Here is a 6,275-nt window from a genome sequence, read left to right as displayed (position 1 = left end):
CATAAAATGCTAATATAGGTAAATGCAATAGACAAACACATGAAAAATTAGATTAATAATAGCCCGGGGATGGGAGTCGGGAGATGGGAAGTAGCTGCTGAGTGGAGGCTTTTCTCTGCGGAGATGAAGTGTTCTAAACTTAGATTGTGATAATAATCTTATAGCTATGCAAAAAGTATTTAGCTCCATCCTTTAAATTGAACTCAGTATAAATGGGTGGATTTAATGGTAAGTAAATAGGTCTATGGTTTTTTGAAGAGATAATATAATCAATCAGTCACCAAGGCACCAGAAACTCCAGTTCTTGACTGGAGAATGTGATAGCTTGAGATTTCAGGGATATTACTTCTTAAACTTTTCATTAAAATGACACGACTTCTAATAAATCTCAATTATAGGTACAGAATTTATACATTATCAATTATGGAAAAATTAAAAATGGTTAACTAGCTCATTGCTGTATCTGGACAGATATGATATAATTCGATCAGGGATCATCTATGAGAATCATCTGAGCCAGTAGGTTGCTCTCTGTTCTTTTTCTGGTCAGCTTCTCAACATTCTCTGTGTGTTCACAGAGATGTACGCTGATCTCCATAGTGTCTTAAACAAAAGACAACTGCTGTATTAGTCATATGGGGGTGGGATGGAAGGAGAGAGAGAAGGGGGATTTATGAGAATGATTTATAGGCTAATCCAATGTCTATCTCTGAACAGAAAGTCCAAAAATCCAAAAGTTGCTCAGTCTATAAGGCTGGATGCTGGAATTCTGAAGAAGTAGGCTCCAATGCTGCTGAAGGTACAAACTTGCTACCAACGTGAGGGAAAGCAAGGCAAAGAGCAAAAGCTTCCTTCTGCCATCCACCTTCCATGTCCTTATACAGGCTTCCAGCAGAAGGTCTGGCCCGGGTTACAGGTAAGTCTTCCCACATCAAAATCTTGCTTAAAAGTGGGTCTTCTACTTTAAGTTAAGTAAAATTCTATAAGTGTGCCCTTCATTTTTTTTTTGTTTTGTTTTACTTAATTTCAGATGTAGTCAAGTTGAAAACCAAGAATGGCCATCACAAGTCCACCATTTGTCAACTTTACATACAATCATATCTCCTTGTTTTGATTAATTCTCAAATGAAAACAATAACCAGCTGTACTTCATAGTTTATATCAATTTGGCACAAGCTAAGGTCATCTGAGAGGAAAGAAGCTCAAATAAGAAAATGCTTGCATTGGATCACGCTATATGCAAACTTGTAGAACATTTTCTTAATTAGTGGTTGATGGTGGAGGCCCACCATGGAGGGCAGTCCCATTCCTGAGCACCAGGGCTGCTGGTGCTAAGTCTAACCTAAGACAATAATATAAATATTATAAACACAATCCAAGTGAATTACATATTTAACCAGATTATAAGCACACCTAATATGATACAACTATCCCTCAAACATCTAAAATGCATTGTAAATTTGCAAAAGGTGATAACTTTTTTGGGGAAGATTCTTTCGTGTATCAAACAAACATATCTTAACTGAGTTTATGTCTTTTGTCATTCTACCTGGGTTAGGCTGTTGTAGTTTCCCACTGAACTTAATCACAGGACATGGTAGCACAAAGAGACACCTTTAAGGAGCTCCTGCACTCTAGGCATAAACATTCTTATTTCCATTGTGAAGAAGAAATCCAGTTTCCCTGTGATAATTTGGATCAATCACTACTCCTAATATAGTTTTTCTTTTGTTAGCCTATTGATTTAAGGGCATCAGAAACTCAAAGTGGCCAGGAGAACGTTTGGGCTTCTAATTCAATAGCACGTTTGTGGTGGCTCCTGACAGGAGCACCCCCTACTCTGGAACCCAAACTTATGGGCCAGCAGAATGTAAAGTTGTTGGAATAGGAGGCAAAACTTTTCTAGATGGTCACTAGGGATAATAGTGAGTAGAACTTTTCTACTTCTTGATTCCTGGACCCATAGAACCTGGCTATGGAAGAAGCCATACTATAGATTAGATGCTGATTCAAAACACATAAAACTTTCAAAAGAACCCTGGCCCAGCACTCCAGGCTGCTGCTACCTAATTGATTCTGAAAATGTGTATTCAAAAGGTTATTCCATCTTTCTATCAGTCCAGCTGCTTCAGGATGGTGGAAATCATGATAAGACTCAATGACTGTAGGCCCACTGTCACACTTCTGCAGTTGTGATGTAGGGTTCCTTGTTCAGAAGCAATACTATGTGAAATATCACAGCGGTGGATAAAACATCCTGAAAGTCCACAAATGGTAGTTTTAGCAAAAGCATTACATTCTGGAAAGACAAATTCATCACCAGAATAAGTATCTACTCCAGTAGAACAAAGCATTGTCCTATCTATGGAGGAACTGGGATAATGTAATCAACCTGTCACCAGGTTGCTGGCTAGTAGCCTTTATTTGGTGCCAACATGGGGCTTGGTGTTGGTCTCTGCTGGTGGTAGATCTGCCAATCAGGAGCAGATGGAGCCAGGCTAGCCTTGGTGAGTAGAAATCCATGTTGTCTGGCCCAAGCATAATCCCATCTCTGGCACCATAACTACTATGCTCATGAGCCCATTGGGCAATGATAGGAATGTCTGGGGGAAAAAAAGCTGATGGTCCATAGAGTAGGTTGTTCTATCTATTTAATTGTTGAACCCCTCCTCTGCTGAAGTCACCTTTGATTAATAAATATTCATCATGTGAGATACAAGCATCTTCACATCCTTTGCCCACTTGGAGAGTTCTGATCATATATTTCTTCCCCAGATGTTTTTCTAACCAATTTTTAAAATCATTCTTTTTCCAAGTCCTTGACCATGCAGCCAGTCAATTGGCTACAGCCCATAAATCAGTGAATCCCGTCTCTGGCCACTCTTCTTTTGTATGAGCTTGTGTTCTGGCCACTGTGAAGATTTACCTTCACTGGTTTCTTTCAGGGTTGCCCCAGAAAGGACTTGTAATTCTGTAGCTGTTGATTTTTGGGTGGTACCACAGTTTCCACTATGGCCCAATAACAGGCCAAGAGCTGTCTTTCAAAGGGGCAATAGTTGTCTTCAGATGATGGTAAAACACTGCTCAAAAATCTCAAGAGTTGGGGCTAGAGAGATGTCTCAGTGGTTAAGAGCACTGGCTGCTCTTCCGAAGGTCCTGAGTTCAATTCCCAGCAACCACATGGTGGCTCACAACCATTTGTAATTGGACCTAATGCCCTCTTCTGGTGTGTCTGAAGACAGTGACAGAGTACTCATATATAAATAAAATAAATAAAACTTTAAAAAGAATCCCAAAAGTCTCTTCTGTGATTCACTTTTAGTGGCCTGCCAAAAGCTCCAACCACTCCAATTTACTACTTAAACTCAAGTACCACTGGGTCTGCTGGATCATATGGAACATGTGGTAGAGCCCACTGCACAGCAGCCTGGACCTGTTGGAAAGCCTTCCCCATGTTCCAGGCCCCACACAAAGCTAGCAGCTTTCCAACTCACTTAGTATATGGGCCTGAGTAGCTCACCCAAATGAGGAATGTGCTGTTTCCAGAATTCAAATATACCTACCAAAATTGTGCTTCTTTTCTGGTGGTGAGAGGGGCTAGGTACAAAAACGTATCCTTCACATAGAGAGGAATATCTCTGCATGCTCCACACCAGCAGACTCCTAAGAATTTCACTGAGGTAGAAAGCCCTGGAATTTTGGTTGCATTTGTTTTCCATTCTTTCATGTGAACACATGTTACTACTGAGTTCAAAGTGGTTTTCCTCCCGCTTGCTTGGTCCAATCAGTATAATATTAATATAACACACGAATGTGATAGTCTGTGGAAAAGACAATATCCCTTCTAAGTTATGACAGGGCTGGAGAGTTAACATATCCTCGATATAAAACCATAAAGGTATACGGCTGGCCTTGCCAACTAAATGCAAATTGCTTCTGGGGCTCCTTATGGACAGGGGCTGAAAAAAGGCCAATTGCTAGATCAATAGCTGCATACAATGTACCATACGGTGTACCAGGAGATGTGTTGAGCCACTCAAGAAAGGATACCATATCTGGTACAGCCCCTGCAATCAAAGTCACTACCTGAGTGAATTTTCAAGAGTCAACTGTCATTCTCCATGATTTAGCTTTTCCAATCACAATGGCACTTACTACACAGGTCAAGGAACCAATGTGAGAATTCTGCCAATTTCTACATATATCTACCTCAATTACAGATTCTGGGACTGGGAAAATAACCATGGAATGAATTTGAGGAACCAGTAGATCTACTGTAAGTTGTACTTCAGCCACTCTAGCATTGCAAAACTCCATCAATCACCTGCCCTCCATAGGCCCCTACTTTAACTGGAGAGTCACAATGTTTGTTGGGATCTCACAGAATCAGCATCAGTTTAGAGCCAGTATCCAATAGGCCCTGGGAAGTCTGATTGTTTTCTTTACCCAACTGTACAATTACCCTTGTGAAAGGCTGTAGGTCCCTTTGGGGAAGGACTAGAGAAAGGCTAATAATAAAATGTTCAGGTATTATTTTTTAACCAAGGTCCTTCTTCAGGGGAACCTATCTATCTCTTCATTCAAGGAGTTCTGAGTCTGAAAACTGGCTCAAGTCTGAAAACTGATTCACAGGCTTAAATTCCCTTTTGCCACAATCCAATGTAGCCTTTCAAAAATATTCAAATTTCAAAAAAAAAAAAAAAAAGAGTTTTTTTTTGCAACGAGTTTGCCGTCAGAACGCAGGTGTTGTGAAAGCCACCGCTAATTCAAAGCAAAAATGGGAAATGAAAAGACTCACATCAGCATCATCGTAATCGGACACGTAGACTCCGTAGACTCTGTAGACTCCGGCAAGTTCACCACAACCGGCCACCTGATCTACAAATGTGGTGGGATTGACAAGTGAAACATCGAGAAGTTCGAGAAGGAGGCTGCTGAGATGGGAAAGGGCTCCTTCAAGGATGCCTGGGTCTTGGACAAACTGAAAGCAGAGCGTGAGTGTGGTATCACTATTGACATCTCCCTGTGGAAATTCGAGACCAGCAAATACTATGTGACCATCACTGATGCCCCAGGACACAGAGATTTTATCAAAAACATGATTATAGGCACATCCCAGGCTGACTGTGCTGTCCTGATTGTTGCTGCTGGTGTTGGTGAATTTGAAGCTGGTATCTCCAAGAACGGGCAGACCCGTGAACATGCTCTTCTGGCTTACACCCTGGGTGTGAAACAGCTGATTGTTGGTATCAACAAAATGAATTCCACCAAGCCACCATACAGTCAGAAGAGATACAAGGAAATCGTTAAGGAAGTCAGCACTTACATTAAGAAAATTGGCTACAACCCTGACACAGTAGCATTTGTACCAATTTCTGGTTGGAATGGTGACAACATGCTGGAGCCAAGTGCTAATATGCCTTGATTCAAGGGATGGAAAGTCACCCACAAAGATGGCAGTGCCAGTGGCACCACGCTGCTGGAAGCTTTGGATTGTATCCTACCACCAACTTGTCCAACTGACAAGCCTCTGCGACTGCCCCTCCAGAATGTCTATAAAATTAGGGGCATTGGCACTGTCCCTGTGGGTGGAGTGGAGACTGGTATTCTCAAACCTGGCATGGTGGTTACCTTTGCTCCAGTCAATGTAACAACTGAAGTCAAGTCTGTTGAAATGCACCATGAAGCTTTGAGTGAAGCTCTTCCTGGGGACAATGTGGGCTTCAATGTAAAGAACGTGTCTGTCAAAAATGTTAGACGAGGCAATGTTGCTGGTGACAGCAAAAACAACCCCCCAATGGAAGCAGCTGGCTTCACTGCTCAGGTGATTATCCTGAACCATCGAGGCTAAATTAGTGCTGGCTATGTTCCTGTTCTGGATTGTCACACAGCCCACATAGCATGCAAGTTTGCTGAGCTTAAAGAAAAGATCAATCATTGTTCTGGTAAGAAGCTGGAAGATGGCCCCAAATTCCTGAAGTCTGGTGATGCTGCCATTGTTGATATGGTCCCTGGCAAGCCCATGTGTGTTGAGAGCTTCTCTGACTATCCTCCACTTGGTCATTTTGCTGTTCATGACATGAGGCAGACAGTTGCTGTGGGTGTCATCAAAGCTGTGGACAAGAAGGCTGCTGGAGCTGGCAAAGTCATCAAGTCTGCCCAGAAAGCTCAGAAGGCTAAATGGATATTATCCCTAACACCAGCCACCCCAGTCTTAATCAGTGGTGGAAGAACGGTCTCAGAACTGTTTGTCTCAATTGGCCATTTAAGTTTAA

General features: G+C 41.9%; 1 pseudogene across 1 annotated transcript in view; it reads left to right on the top strand.

Moving 5' to 3' along the window:
- Positions 1–4,730: 4,730 nt before the first annotated feature.
- The window catches only part of LOC110320229, a 13,711-nt pseudogene continuing 12,166 nt past the window's right edge, over positions 4,731–6,275 (top strand). Inside the window, exon 1 of the transcript XR_002380449.1 lies at positions 4,731–6,269. The product of XR_002380449.1 is annotated as an elongation factor 1-alpha 1 pseudogene (transcript). The remainder of the gene's footprint in view (positions 6,270–6,275) is intronic.

The sequence above is a fragment of the Mus pahari genome, chromosome 4 (assembly GCF_900095145.1).
Source record: "Mus pahari chromosome 4, PAHARI_EIJ_v1.1, whole genome shotgun sequence".
NCBI classification, from domain to species: Eukaryota; Metazoa; Chordata; class Mammalia; order Rodentia; family Muridae; genus Mus; species Mus pahari.
This window is presented reverse-complemented; position numbering and strand designations above follow the sequence as displayed.